This window comes from Sinocyclocheilus anshuiensis, unplaced genomic scaffold (assembly GCF_001515605.1).
Source record: "Sinocyclocheilus anshuiensis isolate Anshui unplaced genomic scaffold, SAMN03320099.WGS_v1.1 scaffold63, whole genome shotgun sequence".
Lineage (NCBI taxonomy): Eukaryota > Metazoa > Chordata > Actinopteri > Cypriniformes > Cyprinidae > Sinocyclocheilus > Sinocyclocheilus anshuiensis.
The window spans coordinates 3470984-3494602 of NW_015552625.1; positions in this window are offsets into that span (position 1 = coordinate 3470984).

Below are 23619 nucleotides of genomic sequence, written 5' to 3' on the forward strand. Positions count from 1 at the left end.
TATTATAAACATACTACTTGAATTTCAAGTATATTTTTAATACATTTAATACTACGTCTTTTTCACCTGGGTATATACTAATATTTAAAAGTGTGGAGTAAGATTTTTTTTAATTATTTTTAAGATTATATACGAAAAAAGTCTCTTATGCTCACCAAGACTTTATTATAAAAAACAGTAAATATTGTGAAATATATTACACAAATTTAAAATAACTGTTCAATAAATTGAATATATATTAAAATCTATCTATCTATCTATCTATCTATCTATCTATCTATCCATCTATCCATCTATCCATCTATCCCTCTATCTATCTATCTATCTATCTATAGTCTGATTCTATCTATAGTCTGATTCTATCAGTAAAGCCGGTTCTGTGATTAGTAGTAAATCTCCATCACCTGCTTTCGGATGGAGCAGCATTTACTACACAGAGCCGTAATTCTCTGACAAGCTACACAAAAAAATATCGCAGATGATATCGCACGATTATGAAATCGAAGAAATCGTTTGCGATAATGACAGCTGTTTGCGTAGCTTCTCAGTGAACTACGGCTCTGTGTAATAAATGCAGCTCCATCTGAAAGCATGTGAAAATACCACATTTAATAACATGTTTTTACTCCAAACTCACTTCATACCGTCAGCCGAGTGTTTGAAATAAATATTCTGTGAGATGATGTGGCTTCTTACACAGAATAAGGCACGCAACATATTTCTGTCACGGGCAGGGGGTTCAAGAGAGCAGGCAGGACGACGAAGATGACGAAATAAAGGATATTTAATGATATGACAACAGGAGATCCAGACAGGGTAGACATCAACACACAGGGTAACATTCACAATAACCGACAAACTAGACTACAACAGACAGGAACTGATATAGGGCAGATAACGAGGGGCAGACAGGTGAGCACAATGAGGATAATTAACTAATGATTAGAACAGGAATAACCAAATAAGGACACAGAGGGAGAAACCACAATCAACCGTCCACAGGGGTGTGACAGATCGTCCCCCTCCCGGAAGGCGCATCCTTGCACCGTGGAGACAGAGGGAGTGACGGAGGGGGACTTAGGAGGAGGACAAAGGAGTGGATGTGGGATGGAGACAGGGGAAGGCAAAGTTACCCTGTGGGCAATGGACCTCAGGATCTCGTCACGGTATCTCTGTGCATTCAAAATGCCATCAATAAAATGCACCTGTGTTCATTGTCCATAACATATACATACACATACATTTTATTTGAAATGACAAGTATTTCTTCATTAAGTAACTCAAGTGTTGAAATAATCTATTTCTGTTTTAGTATTTAGTATTGACCAAAGTACTGTTACTTTTCAACATCCCTGCTCTTCAGATGATGTACTGCATTAAGACATTTTGTTTGTGTGTGTTTGGGCACAGCAAATAGTCCATGTTCTCCAGAGACACTTAGGGCCCTATTTTAACGATCTAAGCGCATGGTCTAAAGCGCACTGCGCAGGTGCACTTAGGGCGTGTCCAAATCCACTTTTGCTAGTTTAACGCCGGGCCGCACAAATGGGCACAAATGCTTTGTTAAATTTGCTATTTAAACAACGTGGTGCAGGACATGAAAATGACAACTGCGTCGGGCTGAAACTAGCAAAAAACACTTGCGTCGCGCCTGACGCCGCATTGCGCCGGGTGTATGATTGGGCCCTTAGCCTGGGTGGTGGGCACAAGTTCAAGTCCAACTCGTTTGGCCTGACACCTGACTGTAAATGTTGAGGATCTTTCCATCTGTGCACTCTGTATCATGTATCCTGCAGCTAACAATGTGGTGAAAATCTCTGCTGAAAACTATTTGGACAGTGTGACAAACAATTGATTTTAAAACCTGGTCTTGGACGTCCCCCAATGCTACACATTGTAGATATTTCATGCATTCACCCCGTTCACACTGACAGATTTTATCACTGGAAATCACCAGGTTGCTGTAAAGTTTGTTGCTAGTGGGCATTCATGCAGCTGCAAGTCCTGATTTTATTGGAGGGCTACGCATATGGCCATAGTCAAAATCACAAATACTGGTCGAAACGCATTCCATTCTAATCTGACAAGCAATCAGTTTTTCTTGCACTAAAAACAAAAATAGCATTTGAATATAAATTGCAGCAGTGTGCAATGCATCATATCATAAACAAGACAAACTATTATCAATACATTACTCAAACTCGCTCAGAATTTCTGACACGGTTATACACACATCATTTCTTTATATAGTCAGATACAAATCATATAGAACTGTGAAATCATTCACACTAATAACATGTCCTCCATCTTTCTGATACTTGATTACAACATCTGACAGGAGACAGATCATGTGAGCTCCAGCATCTTCACTCCTATTGGTAATCGCCACAATCGCATCACTGCTCATTTGCATAAAGTTAATCTTTTCTCATCATTACATAAGTCATGGTCACTCATAGTGCAGGAAAACACTTAAATTTAAATGAAAATAAATGACTTCATGAGACAAATGAGTCACTTCATGTCACAGCAGATCCCTGTCAGTGTGAAAGGCCCTCTGAAACGAATAGTTCCAATTCTAAATCTGATTACTGAGTTGTGCTCAGTTTGACTCAAATTACTTTCTAAACACCCGATTCAACTCATCATCTCATTAGCTTAGCTCTTGATCTCATCTGGGTGTCAAATAAAGGGCATGTCCAACATGTGCAGTCTTTGGGGATGCCTTGGACCAGGATTAAGAAACAGTGGCATGGACTGAGGAAATGTAACAATCTGAGTATCCTGGGTTTCGTTTTAGCTCTTTTGCTTTAAGCAGTGTTGTTTCTCTCGTGTCAGTCCAGGTTAGTTTTTAATGCAGAGTCCCTTTTGTCTGTAGCACCTTTCCACTCATCCTCAAACCCCACTAATGAGGCAGATTACATAAGAGCACAAGTGTCTGAACGCAAATGACATGCTAAACAAATGTAAACAATAATGAACACCCAGGTTGGGATGGAGACAGACTCATTACCATGTTATCTGCCTCAGGGATTGTAGATAACAAGGCCTGCTTCTGTAGGAGTTGTGCATATGCATGTATATTTGTTTTCTGCACTGCATAAGCAATGATTAAGGAAATTATTGTCTAGTTTTCCAGTTTAAAATATCTAAATGTCCTTAAAACAAGATAATTTAAGTTTGAATTCTTACAGCTATTGCCAAATAATTTTTTCTTGCTTTAAAACTGTTATAATTATATTTTCTTCTAATAATTAAGAACAAAAATAACAATTTGCCAATGGTGTATGAAAATAATTAATTCAAGTTATATTCCCTAAAAACATATCCTTATGTAATATAATAATAACTGCTTCTTCAGTAAATGTATTGTGTTCAAAACAGCAAGCTTTCTCAAACTTTTTTTTTCAAATCAGATTAATTCAGAATATTTCTGAGAAAATATTACCCAAATATATTTTTCTTTATTTCAGGCAAATTTATCTTGTTGGAAGACATATAGAAAATATACCGTTTATTCATTTGTGTTTCAAAGATGAACAGAAGTCCTATTGGTTTGAAATAACACGATGATGAGTAAATGACATAATTTTATTTTTGGCTGAACTATCCCTTTAATTACTAAAAATGAGATTAAACAATTTGCCAAATAAAACATTTTTGAGTTTTTGCCTGTGCAAAACAATATTTAAAGGCCCCCTATATTAACAGAACTATAACTATAACATATATTGGAATATAATAACTGGAGGTGTCAATATAAGTAAATTCATTTTAAATTCACAATTAATTTTGTCGTTCCAGAAGTTTCAATAACTCTATGATCATCTGTAGCTATTGGTGGAGAATACTGATTGTATATTACATATACATATTGATCAATCAATTTATATTGACTGTATGTATTTTACAAGATTTTAATTAAGGTGTACTACTACAATTATTATTATTATTATTATTATTTTAAGTCACCTTAGTGGCTGAATGTTTTCCTGAATGAAAACCAGAAGTCTAATAGGAATTTTATATTGTTTTTGTTTTTACATATTTTTTTTAATGATATTTTGCAGTTTTATATGTGAGATTTCCTGTGGCAGATCTGCACTTCATCTAAAACAAAATACATCTATATCCTGTACTTCTTCATGTAGGCCTGACATTATCTGGTTCCTTAGAGGGTGTGTGTGTGTGTGTGTGTGTGTGTGTGTGTGTGTGTCTGACGCCTCGCGAAAACACCTGCTCGCAGCACACACACACTCACACTGGTGCGCGCGCCCGCGCTCACATGCTGCTGTCGGGACACACACACGCTGCATCTGTATGACTGCGCCAAAAACACACACACGTGTGTGTGTGTGTGTGTGTCATTGTGCTTATCTGCATGCATCAGTGTCAGACAGACAGGCTCTTCTTCTTGCGACCACAGAGAAGCAATTTTCTTGCATGTTACGTCGCAAATCAAAGATCTTCATAGTAATTGAATATGCGCTGATCCCGATCGTGCAGCTCACTGTAGGGGACTGGGAAGTGGGGGTCTCCTCTGCGTGTGTCTGTGTGAGATAGCATATGAACAGTAATGAGAGCAGACTCTGAGCTGGCTCGCGCTGAACCGATCATGCTGCTCTCCATTTGGGCTGAGAGATGGAGGAGATTTAGCCTCCAAACAATGAGATTTAAACAAAAGCTTTTCAACTCATCCACAGAGATGCCTCATGCATTTTTTTTATAACTGTTCACAGAAGAAGAATGTTGTTGCATTATTCATGGGAAAACTACATCTCAGCTGTATCAAGAATATGAAAGACAGTTCTAGGCTGCCTAAGTGTGGCGCCTGCTGTTTGAAAGGTGGCTATTCTTCAGTAAACAGGTAAAATAAGGGCCACAATGTGATGATGTAAAAAGTAAAAACTTGTCTTGTAACCAGCTACGTTGAGATATTATGATCGGGAATGAGCATCACTTTTTTTCCTCTTCATAAACTGGTGACTTGGGACATTCAGACAGATATATTCAAAAATGCATACCCCTCCCTAAAGACCTCAAGTCCTCCTTTTGTGTGATGTAACACCAAGATCAGTCAACCAGTGCATATTGTCGGATCACGAGGGATCAAAATTTGGAACGGTTACAGTATATTGCCATTGGCAACCGGTGAGAACTGAAGGTTCTGTGCAGAAAGTTCCCTTAAGAACAGCACGACTAGCTCTTGTTCTTCTCCGACACGTTGTCTGTCTTGCTGCGTGGGTCAACATCACGGTCGTGCTGGTCTTTTATCAGTCATGTTGGTAGTTCTGTGAGGCTCGGGCATTTGTTTCTGTCTGTCAAGGTTATCTTTGAGTAGGTTTTGAGAGCTTTCGCTGTGCTTTAGCTGAAGATAATGAGCTTGGAATAGTGTAGGTGTACGTTTTCCAGACAGTCTGATTTTACATCAGAAACATTTGGTTCCTGTTACATAAACTTGTCCTCTCATCTTCTCTTTACATGTAAAATGCAATGTGCATATGTGCAGCTGTGCGTGTAAGTTTACATACTGTAGATAATTACACTGTTTATACTGTATACAAGCGTACATACTCTTGGTTCTTAATATAGTGTGCTGCCTCCTCAAGCATCACTGACTGTTTACAGCTTTTAGTACTCAACTGCGCAGAGGGCCAAAGGTGGATCTCGACATCACTGAGCCACTGTGGGGAAGACCTCAAATGTGTAGGGCATGCTGGGAAAACAGAGACATGAGCTAGGGTATTCACAGAAGGCTACAGACAGTCACTGATACACCATATTTAGAACAATTTAACAGATGTGATCAACTAAGGATTATTATTATTATTATTAAATATTCATTTGTATTATTGAATTTATATTTAATATTATATTCATATTCATATTCATATATACAAAATATTCATATTGTATATATTATTGCATTATATTATAATAATTTTTATTCATTTAATTTTTCTAATTTAAATAAGACGAAGATGAATGCAGTTTTGCTGTTGCTCTGTTAAATATATTATTATTAGCATTATTATTATTAAATACAATGTTTTATTTTACAGTACAAATTAGTATTACTGCAATAGTAATATTTCTTAATTGATTTAATTTGTATAATATAAATGAAATAAATATATTGTGAATAATAATAATAATAATAATAAATTTTACAGAACAGTATCAAAATTACAATAATAACATTTGTCTTTATTTTTTTGCTTTCATAATTTAAAACATACAGTACAATAGTATTATTACAAAAGTAATATTTCCTAATTGATTTAATTTGTATAATATAAATAAAATAAAAAATAACATTGTGAATAATAATAATAATACAAATAATAATAACTTTTTACAAAACAATATCAAAATTACAGTAACATTTGTCCTTTTTTTTTTGCTATTTGTTATTTTTTACAGTAGTATTATTGCCATAGTAATATTCCTATATTGATTTAATTTGTATAATATAAAATAAAAATATTATTGTGAGTAATAATAATTATTATTATTATTAATTTTACAGAACAATATCAAAATTACAATAATAATATTTATATCTTTATTTTTTGTTTTCAAATGTTAAACCATAGAGTTTTTGGTGGGAAACCACAGAAAACAGATTTATAAATTATCCACCAATTTACCAATTGGAAATGGAAAAATAAATCTAATACAAATTATGTTTTCTGGGTGGGTAGGTAGGTAAGTAAGTAAGTACATAAGTAAATAAATAAATAAATACATACATACATACATACATCTCATTTAATAACTGACATTTTATATGGACATTTAGATTTTTCCTTATTTAATAAGCAACTTGCATATTTTGATGAGGTGTGCAACTTTCAAGCATAACTGTACCCGTATATGTAACATGTTGTAATGCTTGCATGTCTGACGTGTCGTGCTGAAACACTAAATGGGCGTTGACCTCCGATGTGGGCCCTCTTTGTGATTGAGTGGCCCCTGCAGGCGGGCCACTAACAGCCAGTCTAGAGATGAAAGCTTGTCACTCACACCTCTCAACAATAACAGGTCACAATTAGTGTGCAGCTTCCAGCGAAACCACAGAGGAGCCCATGTGAATGACACACGCACAAATCCACACACAAAACCTCCATAAGTCCAACTCACGCAATCAACACAAATACGTGTACATGTTGCCTAATATATAAGCCTCCTCCCCTCATCTTTCTCTCTCTCAGTGAGCTGAGAAGGAGCTGCTTAATCCCGGCATGATTTATTTCAATATGGATCTTCTATACCTCAGCACAGAGGCCTGAGAGCAATTACTCCTGAACAAAAACCTTCCCCGAGCTGTCACACATCATCCCCGCAAGCCCAACACCAAGCGGCCAGAGCAATTTATCTGCCTTCTGCATCAGAGATACTGACACTGCAGTCATTCCGGTGTATGAAAAGTGTGTTCTTCACATATCACTTCATTTGAACACTACTCACTTTATTGTTTGACACCCGATACAGATTGCATTACAGATATTGTGAAAATAATGAAACCTTTTCATTTGATCACCTGCTTTATGAAACCAATAGCTATTTTGAAGCGCCGGCAGTCGGTGGCTTGACGGGCACAGTCACATATGTCACGGAGACAAAACCAATTTGATCACGTAAAATCTCAGCAGCAAGTCATGAGGTTAATTTGACATAACCGATTTAAAGTGCCAGTGCTGAGATGATGGATGCTGAAGCTCTGACAGAGACGTAGAATGCTGAATTAAGCATGCTATCCATCTTGCAAGGGATGACAGTGTCGTCATGACCCCCTGGAGAGATCCTTGACACAGAACTGCCCTTCAGAGCAATAGGGATATTCCACTGAGAGCTTCCAGAGGTAAATAGAAGTTACAGTAGGTGGGAAGCTTCAGATGGAATGGAACACCCATAGAGCTGAACTAAAATATATGTTGACTTAAAAGGTAGTTAAAGACAGTCAACACTTACGAGTAGTAAATTGTGGACGAATGTGCACTAGAGCAGCGGTGGGTATAAAGTCAGGGGTGCTGATTATGTACATAATCATAAATAAATTATTTGAACTTTTTTTTTTTTTAAAGAAATTTATGCTTATTCAGCAAGGAAACAATAAATCAAAAGTAAAGACCTTTATGTTATAAAAAACTGTTTTCCTTTTTTTTTACATTTGAAATTCTATTTTAAATGCCGTACTCATTTAAATACTCTATTCATCAAAGAATCCTGTATCAAGGTTTCCACAAAAATATTAAGCAGCAAATATTGATAATAATAGTAAACATTTCTTGAGCACCAAATCAGCATATTAGAATGATTTCTGAAGGATCATGTGACACTGAAGACTGGAGTAATGATGCTGAAAAATCAGCTTTGCCATCACAGGGATAAATTAGTTTTTAAAATATATTACAATACAAAACAGTTTTAACATTTTTATTTATTTTTGATTTAATACAGTTTGATTTACTTTTTAATTTAAATTTATTTTTGATAAAATTAATGCAACCTTAGGAGAATAAGAGACTTCTTTCAAAAACATATCTTACTGATCCAAACTTTTGAACATTAGTGTATATTTAATACAATATAATTCCTATTTAAATAATAGCCAATAGGTTATTTGTTTTTTATTGTTTATTATTGTTTGTTTTTTGTTTATTATTTTTTATATTATTTTTAAATAGCAATACTAATAAAAACAGTTTTTATAATTAACGTTTAAAATACACATATTCATACACACAAATTATAAAGTGTGTATATATATATATATATATATATATATATATATATAATAAAGTATAACATGATTTTATAATAATCATATTGATATAACAATATTTGGTTGCACTTTATTTTACAGTATGTGCACTTACTTAGGGGTAAGTTCAGGGTTAGTACCTAGTTATTACCCAGTTATTGTAATTATTCTGTACATACAGAACAGGACTGTCAAATAAAGTGTTACCTAATATTTAATAAATTTCTATTAACTGTGCTGCAAGCTTATGCTACCTAATGTTTAATAAGTTTCTATTAACTGTGCTGCAAGTTTATATATTTGATACCTCTGCATAAAAAGCATGGCACGCATTTGTTAAATTAACTTTGTTGATAGTGTTTATTGTCTAGTGCTGCTTTATTGAGATATTGTAAGAGGTCATTGAACAACACACTTGAATTCCACAAAAACCGATCAATCTAAATTAGGATTTGATTTATACCTGCCATCAATCTAGCCTAACCCACACTTCTCAGCTGTAGAAGTCAAATGGTAATATTTATTCTACCTAGCACAAGCTGCTGGAAATCAAGAGGCAGGTCTAATAATGTCAGAATCTATCTTGGGCCCAGAATGAACACCCGCCAAAGCAAACTGCCTTTGAGGACTCATAGATGCATTCAGTTGGCTTGGAAATTGCTTCAGCAGTGTTGTCAGTCAATTTGGCACACTGGCCCGTGACTCTAATTGATGCTGAATTTCCATATTGGTCACATCTGTGTAACAAATGCTATTTCACTCAAAGTGAATTGCAGACGAAAGAGAAGGGACAGGCGGTGGAAGGGGAAAAAGAGAGAGAAATAAACCTGTTCTTTCCAACGGAAACACCTGTGAGACGAGCCACTGAAGATGCTGGCAATTCGGTGACTTTAAAGTAAGACAGAACGTCTGGGCAGTGTTTCATTTCAATATCCTAAACCGTACAGGAGATAATTACTTTGCATCTGGTACAAACGCATTTGCGATTACACTTCTATTTATAACTTGTAAAATAATAATAAAAACCCAAACTGTCTGTGCTTAGCCTACATTATAAATAAGTCAAATGATTTGCTAAACAAATTAACTTGCTATACATAAGCGTTTTAGGGTGGTAATAGGTTTAAGTTAAATACATTTAGCACTGCTAATAAACTATATGTGTGTGAAATCTCAAAGCAGGTTTGACGTCCTCAGCATCTGTAAGTGATGAGCAGATCAGCTTTGCACATGTAACCTAAGTGGCACCAAAATGGCAGCAATGCATTTTTAATGGCAGCCAGTCACTTGGGTGCCGTTCTCACAGTATGGGCTTCAGTGTCATTGGGCCTCCGGCAGCAACATGATTTCTGCACTCTGCATAACCTAACAGCCATAATAACTCCAGACTTGATGAGTGAGATTGCGTCCGAGCTTGTGTATTTACCTTCCAAGCCGACGGGTCTGTGGCAAAGAAACTCATCAAAGGCCGGAGTCTGATAAAGCACTTCATTTGAGCAATTAAGCCAACGATGGATTTAGTTAAGCCCTTTATGAGTTCAGGTGGAGCGGAGGACTGCGGGGTCCCAGCGGAATGGATTTGGGTATGAATTAAATGTGGATGAGCTGAGGGGTCGTACTGTGCATGCTCAGGCTCCTCCACTCAATATTTAAAAAGAAGGAGCAAATGAACTGCTCATACCTTCATCTGGAGGTTTATCCTGCAGCGGCCCAGCTCAGTGACAGATAAGAACATAATGTGTCCCTGCTGTCTAATAGCAAAATGGCTGCAGTATGCTGTGCTCTCAGCTACACTTTTTGTATAATTAACTGGTCTGTACTGGTGTGTAGTTATACACAGCCGCTCAAGAGTTTGGGTAGGTAAGATTTTTCTGTTATGCCCAGCAAGGCTACATTTATTTGATCAAAAATACAGCAAAAATAGTAATATTGTGAAATATTGCAATTTAAATGAACTGTATTCTTTTTGAATGTATTTTAAAATGTAATTTATTCCTGTGATGCAAAACTGCATTTTCAGCATCATTACTCCAATCATTACTGTAATATGCTGATTTGCTTCTCAACTGTTATCACTGTTTTCTATTTTAATATGTAATCTTGCAAATCTTTATTTTTGTATGTTTCTACAATGGAACAAAAAAATAACGAAGGTAATTAAGAATTTTTTTTTTTGACTTTTTTATTAGTATTTAAATACATTAATTAAATTAAAGTATTATATTATATTATTATATTATATGAACTATATTTTTTATTAAGTATTTAAATATTATAAGTATTTAAGTATCCTGCAATGGGGAAAAAATCTGGCAATTCTGAGGTTATAAAATAAATATTCTGAGTAACAAAATAAAGGTCCCATTTCTGACACTTATCAGCCAAAAAGAAAAAAATAACTTATTGACCAATGCCGGTATATCGGCCGACCATTAGTAAATATTTTTTACAGTCAACAAAGTGTTTACTGTATACATACTGTACAAGATTAGTACCACAATCTCCAAATGATATACTACTATGTAAGCTTGCATACATTTATTATAATATTAAATATGTATGGTATATTTAGAGGTACACTAGCACACACAGTAAATCAACCAAAACTCAAAAAACTCTAAACAATAATGATCACACTAAGAATACTACCTCCATTACACACAAACAAATTAGATACTGGATAAACCATGCTAATTAGTAATTGCATAATTGTTTGGAAAGCTATAATCATCCACAGTAATAAAAACACTAATCTTTTACAAAACATGCTGCCAGACTGAGGTATAAAAATGTTGTATATTGGCCCTGTAAATGATGTGCAGCCTACTTTGAACAAGCATCACAGAATTGAAAGCGGCCTCTATTTGTCCGCCTGAAACATGCATCTGTGTGGGCCTCTTAATGGATAACCCTGGCAAGACATGTTTGTTTGGTTTTCTATGTGAAAGTTTCCGTGTCTTTGTGTTGGTGTCATTAATTGCTGGCATATTTCCACCAATTCTCCATTCAGAAAAAGCAGGATTCGCTATAGAGGAATAGTTATTTGAAGTGTATTATTGGTGAAGTGGTTTTTTTTCTGGTAGATTCATCAGGCGTTGATGAATAGAGAGCGTAATGTCTTAACATACCTACCCATATGCATCCTGCTGGGGTGGCCATTCGCCACTGCAGGGACGCTTTTTCAGAATTATTAGTGCTGTCTTTGAATCAACAGGGAAACTTTAAAAGTTATAATACTGCTGCAGACGTTCTCCTTGCCAGATTTTCTAAAAATGGCTTCCTGGAGTGGTGCCTGTGCATAAAAATGCTATGTACATACAAGAAAAATAACTCATATGGACACTGAGATGGGAAAATGATGACGTAGAGAGAAAGAGAACAAAGCCTGTAAGAGTTCACAGAAAGGGGACTGACAGTAAGAGGGAAAAAGTGAGAAGGAAATATAAGAGAGAGATAGACAGAGTCAAAAAAAGAGTGAGAATAAGAACCACAGACATATAACAACCCTTATGCTCATCTTTCATAGTTGAATAAATTGCCAACCATTAACATTTGAAGGCCACCGTGTTTTTCTACTCAGTTTTATCTCACCTCGAGGACTCTTTGACCATGGTGACAGCCCACGCAAATATGACAAAGAATGCACTCATTAAGGCAAAGCCATGTGGGAAATGGAGAAAAAAACCACCTACCAATGGCAGAAAAACAAACAGACACACACACACAATCAATTATGGAGATTTCAGCAGACAAGAAAGGTCAAAGCAGGAGTAAAACAAGCCGCCAGAAGGATGATGAATCAGTCACTGGTCATATGCTGTGGACTCTCTTTCTCTCATGAATAGCGTGAAATGATTGACTGCAGCACCAAGGAAACTTGTGTTAGCATATGCTAGCTCTTAGCTTTTACTGCTTATTAGGGTTTACCTGTCTATTGACCACTGAAAACACAGCTCCTCTGTGAACACAAATTGTGGCATTAATGTTGTTGACTGCATATGATTTATCACTCGTGTCATAATTTCCAAATCACCTTGACAAGCATCTGCTAAATGAATATATGTAAATGTATTAAAAACATGCTGACATTACTACTACACAAAATTGGATTCACGGTCATTGTTCACATTATTATGGAAACACCAAAATGTGATATTAAATTACAGACAATAAATATATCGTGTACACTAATGTTTGAAGTTGGTATGATTTTTAATGTTTGAAAGATGTTTCTTATGCTTAGCAAGGCTGCATTTATTTGATTTATTTCTTTCTTTAATATATCTTAAGATGTAATTTATTCCTGTGATGGCAAAGCCGAATTTTCAGCAGCCATTACTGTAGTCTTCAGTGTCACATGATCCTTCAGAAATCATTCTAATATGCTGATTTGCTGCTCAAGACAATATTTATTATTATTATCAAAACAGTTGTTCTGTTTAATATTTCTGTGAAAATTGTGATACATTTGTTTCAGGATTCTTTGATGAATGTAACGTTCATAAGAACAGCATTTATTTGAAATGTACATTTTTGTAAGAGTTGAATATTTGTTTTTACTGTCCCTTGTGATCAGTTTAATGTATCCTTGCTGAAAAGTATTAATTTATTATATTCATAAATAAATAAATAAACGTACTCACCCTGAACTTGTGAACAGTCCTGTAATGAAATTAACTCATTTGTAAGGGAATTAATCATTAATTGTATTTCTAGCTCAGGTTTTGAAAGGACTCGAATCTGAAAATTCTGAGTCAACCTGATTAAAACTGAATTCAAATCTGATAGTTTACACTTTAAATCAAGGGTCGTCCAGCGTAGGTGGGTCCGTTCGAAGACAGAGATCCTACAGTACTTTATTTGTACAATATTTTTTATGTACACAGTATTTCAGATTAACCTCAGAAGACTGCATCAAATATTTTGGACACCTCAAAAGCTTTAAGTGTATAAAAGCCTAGCCTAAACTATCACTGACATGCAGTGGTGGATCCTGGCATAGGCCATTTATTAGTCACCTAGGACAGCATGTGGCATAGCACAAAATGTATTTACAAATAGCTGCATTTATACATAATATACTATATGCAGCCTGGAATCATAAATCACACTGTGTTTGTTCCTTTAGGCCAGAGGAGGAGTGGTACCCTGCCTGAGCCTGGTTTCTCCCGCAAGAGTTTTTTTTTTTTCTCCACAACTGTCACCTAATGGCGTTTTGGACCTTGCCACTGTCACCTTTGGCTTGCTTAGGTGGGGTTTAAAAGACAAATCATATTCAGTAATAATAAACTAATCTGAACTACATTGCATTGCATTGCATTCTTGCTACTGTAGCTACATTTCATAATTGATCAACTTTACAACACCACACTGTTATTGAACAGAAGTGAATCATCGCTAAACTTACTTGAGCTGAACAATCACACTATTGTCTTCTGTTGAGCTGCTGAATTTGTTTCATGATTGATGAATTCCACAGCATTAATAGTTATTTGCTGTTTATTACTGTGAAGCTGGTTTGACAATCTGTATTGTATGAAGTGCTATATAAATAAATGTGACTTGACAAGTCGTGACAACAAGTTGTGTGAACAAGTCACCATACTGTTTTGTATCAGCAGTTTGAATCATGTGTCAGTACCAATGATTCATAGTTGATCGTTTCATTCTCTTTTATAGCAAGGTAGAATGGGATGCCTGATGACTGATGTCGCCTACAGCAACATGCGACTGCTGGTGTGTAGCATGTATCTGAGCGATTCTTTTCAAAAAACAAGGACAGGAATTTTATCTTAGAACTATACATCTTCTATAAAAAGGGAAAAGTCCCCCTTTCTTTCTATCATGTAACATGCACGTGTAAAAACCTAAATAACCATGCAAAACTGTGGCTTAGGATTGTCAGATTTCTGTCTAGGACCCAGGACCCAGCATTGGAGAATTTCTGGTCTCCACAGACCCAGGTGATACTTAGGCAGTGTTGTGTTCGTCACCCTTTTAGGTCCCTGACACTAAAGCCAACAGCACCATCTGCGACCCAGTCGGCTTTTTTGCTGCCACTGGACATAGATCTGTACTGACAGGCTGTGAGCTGGAGTGCCAGTACCTTTTTCATCTCTGGGGAAGAACATCAGTAGATAGAAACACCTGTTCACTCCTCTCTTTTCCCCAGGGAAGTGTCTTTGGTTCTTGGGGGAAGAACTCCACTGTCTGTCAAGCTGAACTTTGGGAAACCACCAGCTGCTAATGATAAACCACAAAGCTTTTCCCAAAAATGGCTACCGAGGACGAAGCTTTATCTGTAGGAGTATTAATAGGGCACTAGAAGGCTCATGTCAAAAAATTAGCATTTTCGAGCCCCATGTTCCAAAAGGAATTAGTTAAGGGGTTTTAGAGCAGTGGTTTTTGATTCATCAATAAAACAGAGTCTGTTCTACAACATAAATCACAACATGAGAGATTTTAAAGCTTTTATTTTAAAAACACAAGTTGCTACAACAGTTGTCCAATTCTTCTGCTACATAAACTTACATCCTAATGGTAGTTGTAGCAACTTACATATTTTAAAAAAAAAAGATAGTAGCTTCTAAATTCATGCTTGATGTACAGTATGAGGTTTAATGCTGAACAAAATGTTACTCATAAACCAAAAACTGTAATTCTAAAGTTCTAGAGAGAATTCTGGGTTGGTCTATACTTTGACATCATAACTGAACAGTTTTAAACTTCTTTAAGACTTTGAAATCACTATGATTAATATATCCGTATGGTTTCCAAATGTTAGCACAATTATAAATAGTGACAAAAAAAGCTAAATTTTATCCAAACGGATAAAAAATTAGGAAAACACAGAAAATGTAACAAGGTACCTAGCAATATTAGCAGAAGTTAAAAGTATAAATAAAATAATTTTTTTCTATTTCAGTATTAAGATTATTTGAGTATTAAGATATTCAGATATTAAGACTTTTTTCACAGTTTTATTGAACGAGTTACATTCTTCACTGAAGAAAAAAAATAACTTATTAATGAATAAAGCGATTCTGCTTTGCAGGAGCAATATTAAGGAGATAGATCACCCAAAAATGAAATTTCTGTCATCACTTACTCTTCCTCGTGTAGTTCCAAATCTGTATTTTTTCATCTGTGGAACACAGGAGATGGAAGAGGGATGAGAGGATTGTGATTGTAACTGTCAAGCTCCAAAAAGCACATAAAAGTAGTCCAAGAGGCTTGTGTGCCATATTCCAAGTCTTCTGAACTGAACAATAGCTTTGTGTGACAAATAGACCATTATTCATGGGAAACTTTCTCTTCAGTCATTCACATCTGCCACATTAATGATACACGAGAGAATGTCTTTGTTGATATAAGCACAGTGTGTGCTACACCACAGAAGGAGAAGGATGCAAAGAAAATAAAATGCACAAACATAATTGGTTCGTGTGTGTAAAAGTGGTAGTTTTGAATGTGAGGAAGTGATGAGATTTCAGAACTAGTCTCCAGCTCCCCCTTAAAATATCTCAGCATACCCAACAATTTCAAAATGGCACAGTGTTACATAAAGCTTTGAAAAGTAATAATAATCTCAGACAAACAATTTTCCTAGTGGGTTTATGGCAGTGGTAAGGGCTGCACTATTATTCCAAATAGTCAATCAAAAAAGTAAACAAACATTCTGATCACGGTTAACTATGTATTAATATTATTTATTTATTTTAATAAGTTAGTGGCTACAATAAACAAATCCAAACACAGTTCCAAGCTTCTTTTTATATGCAGCCTAGATAGAATATGGCATCCATGACTAAAAAGGGTAATTTAAATGTAAGTTCTATTTATCAACATTAAAAATCAATTAACCCTTTGCAAAGAGCTGCCCCCCTTAGTTACTGTTGCTATGTCTGACAAGCCATGGCACTCTTACGCCACACATCATGTTCTCACAAAGTGAAAAATACATTGCGGAGCAAAGAGGACACTGGCAACATGTCGACAGACAAGACAGAGCAGGTTACTTTTGATATGACACAAAGTCTTAGCTTTCAAATGTAGTAATTTTTTAAGAAATTCAAGCAATAAATTCTGTTTTGTGGCTCTTTAATGTGTCGTGCCAGATCACTGTAGTGCCTCAGTTCAAGCGGCATGTGAATCGATAATTTTTTCATATTTACTACTTAAAGTGCCCCTATTATGGATTTTTGAAAACTACCTTTCATGCAGTGTGTAACACAGCTCTAAGTGAATGAAAACATCCTGCAAAGTTTTAAATCTGAAAGTGCACCGTGTATAAAGTTATTCTCTCAAAAGAAAGTCGACTCTGAATCCTTGAAACGAGTCGTTTTTAAAAACGAATCCCAAGCCGTTTCATGTTGACGTCAACATGAAACATTAGCATATTGCCCGCCCACTTGTTGGTCTTTTCGCATTGGTCTGAATGAAAATGTATATGAACCTTTCATTACCCATAATAGGGGCATTTTAAAGCATGAGATAAACATGAATGAACATCAGACGGTATTTTATTTCAATCGCGGAAAGAGGTCAATATACAACCTTTTTCAGGTTTAAGTCCACTGAAGTTAATCTACTCTCCTGTCTGATTTCAGATCGCCTGTCAATCAAGCTCCCTGCGAAGGGTCAATTACAATATCAGAGGAATTCATAGAAAATTATGATTCTGGTTATAATCATACAGCCCTAGCAATGGATCTAAACTTTCTGTAACCACTAGACCCGATTACATTTTTACAATCCTCAAGATTCAATGTTTACAATTGAGGGCTTGAAAGACAATTCAATACGCTTTCATTATTATGAGTAACTACTCAAATCTGAGATGTATCGAAGTGATACACAACCCAAAAATGAAAATGCTCTCATCATTTACTCACCATCATGCCATCTATGTCATGATTTTCATTATATCTGTAATGTCTGATTACTTTTCTTAGGGAATTAATTATTATTAATTCATTCAGGTTTTGAAAGGACTCATACAAAGAGTCCATAAAACGCAGTCCATATAATGCAAGTGGATAGCATCCCAAAAACTCTTAATAAACCATGCAAAACAATCATGATGCGTACGACCCCAGTGGATGGATCAATGCCTTCTGAAGCGAAATGGTAGGTGTGTGTTGATGGGATGCATGTGGTTTTTGAAGCATCAGCTTTTGGTTTACTATCCTCGTGCATTATATGGATTATAAGGGGTGGATTCTTTTATACAAAAACGTTGTGTTCATCTGAAGAAAGAAATTCATGTACTGTGTATCTGGGACAGAAATAGAGTGATTAATGTATATGATGAGAACATTTTCATTTTTGGGTGAGGTTTCCTTTTAACTAGTAAGGTCCAGTTGGTAGGGATGCACCAAAATTTTATACCACATTTATAGTTCGACAACAACAAAAAGTTCACACATAACTGAAATTATTTTTTAAAAAGAGGGCACAGAAGAGAGTGGTCAGCTGTCCCACACACCTCATAAAACCACAATGTGGATTCTGTTCACTGACTGTAGATCGATGTTTACAACTGACTGAAGAGACAAAGGTGACCAAAGGCCCAGCGTGAGCAGTGAGGAGTCTAATGGGTCGGACAGAGGAGCAGTGAATGTAAATGGCAGGCATGATAACTCTATGATCGAGTCTGGATCGTGAAAACAGATCTTTACTGTCAGCGACACATTGGACGGCATGGAGAGCACCATGTGTTCGGAGAGCTGACAGCTTTCAAGTAGTGATTATGTAAAAAGCGGTACAGTTTAATCTTACTAATGGCACACAGGAGGACCACTGCTCTGACAAGCTGCAGGCATGGCGATAATCATGACAAAGCAAAGAGGAAGTGAACATATCACAAACTCGCTCAAACAGACACCCACATACAGAAAGACAGTCTGGAGCGTTCTGACCCCTGCGTTCACGCTCTCCCTTCACAACTTGAAAGTTTATGTCTCTGTTGCTTTGTGCATCCTCCTCCTGCATCTATCTTTTCTGCAGGAGCGGGTTATTTTTGGTAGTGTGCACAGATAGTCGAGGGATTATTGCAGGGCTGGGATGTGCCTGGCAGACGTGAGAGGCAAGAAATAAGGGAGAGGAGATGGAGGTGTGAAGAGAACGATTGCTCATTCATTCGTCATTACTTTGCGATTCGGGAGTCGAAGTGGGCGCCAGCACTGCCAGGCCAGAGTGGGACGTATCACTACAGGCCGACAACGACACAATGAACACACTGCAGCTAAATATGGTTGTCACTCCTCTATGGATCTCTTAATCCTGTTCTGTACGTACAAAGTTTTATTATTTACGGAAGCAGCAACTGCACTCTGCAAGCAATTTCACTTGAAATTCAGGTTGTGTACAGAACCCAACTATAACTCTCTTCTCGCCATTGTTTCTACCACTATCCAACTCATACGTTACAATCCACAGAGAGCTTGCTGTTTAGAAGCAGCAGCTTAATGAGCATAAACAAAATATGGTGCCTTAATCGATGGTGATTTCTTACAAAAATTGCCGGATGATAATATGTCTCTGGTCACTAATAGTACTAAACCAAACAGGTCCTGTATTCCATATGCACACCAAATGATAATGGAGGATATTAACTCCCGCATTTAAATGCACTTGTAACTCCCAAAACTCAGTGTTTATGTGGCCAAGGAGAACAGTATACATTTGCAAGAAAAACTATATGAATTTGTGGATTTACCAAGGATTTCTATGGGAGTTTGTTTCTGTCACTGTTTATTTTTCAGTTTTGACCATTTTCCTAATTGCAACTTCATATTTCCACATTATGTGACTCAAAATTAAATTAAGAAACCAGTTATTTTACATTGTAATAATATTTAACTATATTGTTTTTACTGTATTTTGATCAAATAAATGCAGCCTTTGTAAGCATAAGAGACTTCTTTCAAAAAATATGAAAAAAATGCATTTGATTTTTGTATAAATTGTTCATGAACACCAACAAAAGTCACAACAACAGACAAACACAGTCTACTTAAACAAAGAGCACAAACAATACACCTATATGCCCTTATTGAACACACTGTGTAAATACTCACAGTACAGGGTGGGGAAAATTATGTGAACCCCTGGCTTTAATAACATGTTGACCCTGCTTTGCCAGCAATACCCTCCAACATTTCCTGTAATTGCGGATCAAACCTGTACAACAGTCAGGTGGAATTTTTCTTTTTACAAAACTATTTCATTTCAGCAATATTCCCTGGGTGCCTGGTCAAAATCACTCAGCTGAGGTCAGTCCAAAGCATCTCAATCCATTTTTCCATGGCAAATCACATCCTTTTTCTAGCAACTGTACTGTTCAAATGCACATAAAAGGAGCAGAGTGAAAAAAGGTAGAAGCATCTATTTCAGCAATGATAGGTGTATGTTTGCTAGAACCATTGCAGGGCATTCAATTTATTGCTGTTGAGCTACTCCCATTTTAATTTGGCTTTGTGTTTGGGAATTTTATCTTCCTGAAAAATTAACTTTCTCCCAGGCTTGAGGCTTCAGAATGAAATAGGTAATCTTGCAGTATTTCCTTTGCACCATCTATTCCTCCTTCTACATTAACAAGATGCCTAGATCCCGATAATGAAACAGCCTCACAGCATGAAGATACTACCAGAGTACTACACTGTAGGCATTGTGTTTTATTAGGTGTGGGCAGTGTTAGATTGCTTTTATATATTATCATTTTTTTACTTACAGTACAATCTGTTACAAAGCTGAGTGATTCAAACAATGAAAAATCATCTCACGTTCTGAAGCTGCCATTACCCAATAAAGCTGCATCTAAAGAGGCACTTATACCAAGGAAAAATACTGTAAAATGCTTACGGTGTTTAATGCTGTAAAACTGTAGAATTAATGTAGTTTTAAAGAAACATGAAAAGAATGGGGAAAAAATAGTTTAAATTATAAATACTTACTACTTATTAATACTAATATTAATAATATTAGTACTTAATTTCTGTACATCTCAATATTAACAAACAAAACAAAAAACTAAATCCAGATTTTTTTCAACATCCAATGAGACCGCACTTGTGATGCATCAATCTAATAATGAAGATTCTAAAATAAATAAATAAATACATGAAGAATGTCTTAATTTAAAACAACAACAAAAACAATGAATCGATTATGGCATTGAATAATCAATGACTATAAGAATTACCAGTAGAGTGGCCTCTGTAACTCACTGGGTATTACTAATGTCATTCTGAATGATTAAATTCTGTAATCAAATGACAAAACACAAAACAAAACAAAATATTATCCAGATTTTTCTGAACACAGCCTTGGACAGTTTAGTCCAATGTCCAATGAGACAGCATTTGTGATGCATCAATCTAATAATTAATATAACTAATAGTAATATTACTAATGGCATTCTAAATCGTTAAATTCTGTAATCAAATGACATGCACACTCACTCAACAGACACAATGCACATGAGATTGAGGAAACAAATGCACACTTTAAAATTAGAAAGTTTATGTTGCCAAGTTCAGATTTCTGTGTCATTATTCCTAATTCTGTGCATACACATTTGTGCAACTGTTTTTTTTTTTTTGTTCCAATTGCAATATATTATTCATGTTCTATCATTTTGGAGGATATACTCATACCAACGGGTGAAGTAAGACATGTAATAAGATGTGTAGTATATATTTTTCTTAAATGTTCATTCTGTTTCTTAAATTAGGGTTAGGGAAATGAATTACATTATCTTTTAATTTACAATGCCAATATACCAATAATTAAACAACTAAATAAGACCAACTATAAAATTACTTCAAAATGTTTTGTAATACAATACAAAAACTATACTGTGAATCACAGCTTCAACAGTTATCAGGATATGAAAATGCAATGCTATCTGTCACAACAATGACAATTTATTTCCTTTACATCGAATCAAAGCAGCCTCAAAACTGCCTTCGATACAAGTGGGTGAGGTGGGTCAGAGCTGCCATCAAGATATGCTTTTATGTAGTTTCGAGCAGCTTTAACTTATTTAATAAAAACCACCATATGCTTCATACTGTATTTAATCAACTGTGAACTGCCAAAACTTTGACTTCAGGCAACCTGCAAAGATGCTTGCCCTGTGAAGGCAGATGTATTCATATGAGCATTTACACGCAATTCCAACAGGAACACGAAATTATTTGCTCTTAAATGAGACCTGGAGTAACTCTAGCAAACTGAATCTAGCACACCAGTTAATATCCTGCCCTGTCTCTGACCTTGTTTTCTGCTCTGAGTTCTAAAGGCATAATTCATGCCCTGATCAATCTGTGCTAAGTGCAGGACTGAAGCATTTAATCAAAATCATTCCCAATCATTGCTCTGCATCTTACATAATGATGGATTGTGTGAATAGCCGTAAAACACTACATTACCGAGTAAACCAGTAAGGCTGATCAGAAATGGGTGCAGAATGGCTCTTAGAGTGGCAGGACTGAAAGATAATCAGGGAAATTGAGGGAAAACGCTTTAATCTGGTTTCAATATTCGCTGCACACTCCTCTGCCGCCCGGTTGCTGTCTGGGTGGTGATTTTCGCATCAACACTCCACCTCTTTAAGGAGTTCGTTCCAGGGTTTAATTCATGGCATTCTCTGCTGCACTGCTGAAAACATGAATTAGTCTCTCAGAGCCCAGAGATTAAGTAAACTAAAAACTGTACTTACTGCAGGAAGGAAAAAGCAGGAAGGAAAAACGAGAAAGAGTGGGAGTAAGCCATAGGTGCTGACAATTAAAACAGACATCAGAATCTCTATTTTGACCTTTTCGTGACTGTAGTTTGCCCTGATCGACTCAGAGAGGGGAGAAATTCTCCCTAAATGTGTTTTCTGTTCATTTCCTTCTACCATCACCCATGCCTTTCTCTGAATTTTTGGCATGTGGTTGAAATCTGAATCTTTCCACCTAATTACATTGCAGTCTGCCATCAATCATGTGTCTAATGGTTTCAAAGTCTATGATTTGCCAGTTAGGATCGGTGCTTTTTGTTTGTCTTCTCCTTCCTGTCTCTTGCAAGATGGGGTGTCATAAATCTACAAAGTTTTCCTCCCTGGTCCTCATCTCTCCTTCGTACTTTCTGTTATTCTGTTCTTTCCCTCTGAAGTTCCACTCATTTCTGTTAATTGGAGTAGGGTAGATTAAAGTTCTATGTTGTATGACTGAAAAAATCCCATAATTTAGCATTGAATCACATATAGGGCTATAAAACCAACCCTGTGTAACGGAGGCCAGCGAGTAGGTGCTGTGCAGGTAAACCTCACTCCCCTGATCTCAAGAGACGCACTAGCGACTGACACTAGTGGCTGCAGTCTTTAGCCTCCTTGTTAGTGCGTCCGCCTCTCATGCCGGAGACCCACTCGGAACGAGAACGAGGTGTGGCGGTGTGGACCCAGGGAGAGAGGGGTTACATTGGTGCCGTGACCCGGATGGGAGTGACGTTTAGCGGGGTGAGTGTAACGGAGGCCAGCGAGTAGGTGCTGTGCAGGTAAACCTCACTCCCCTGATTTCAAGAGACGCACTAGCAACTGACACTAGTGGCTGCAGTCTTTAGCCTCTCTGTTAGTGCGTCCGCCTCCTATGCCGGAGACCCGGGTTTGAGACCCACTCGGAATGAGAATGAGGTGTGGCGGTGAGGACCCAGGGAGAGAGGGGTTACACCTGTGTCTCAAGAGTTTTTTTTTTTTTTACTTTTTCCAGCAATGATGCATTAAAGTGATCAAAACTCCTCCCATGCCGGAGACCCGGGTTTGAGACCCACTCGGAATGAGAATGAGGTGTGGTGGTGAGGACCCA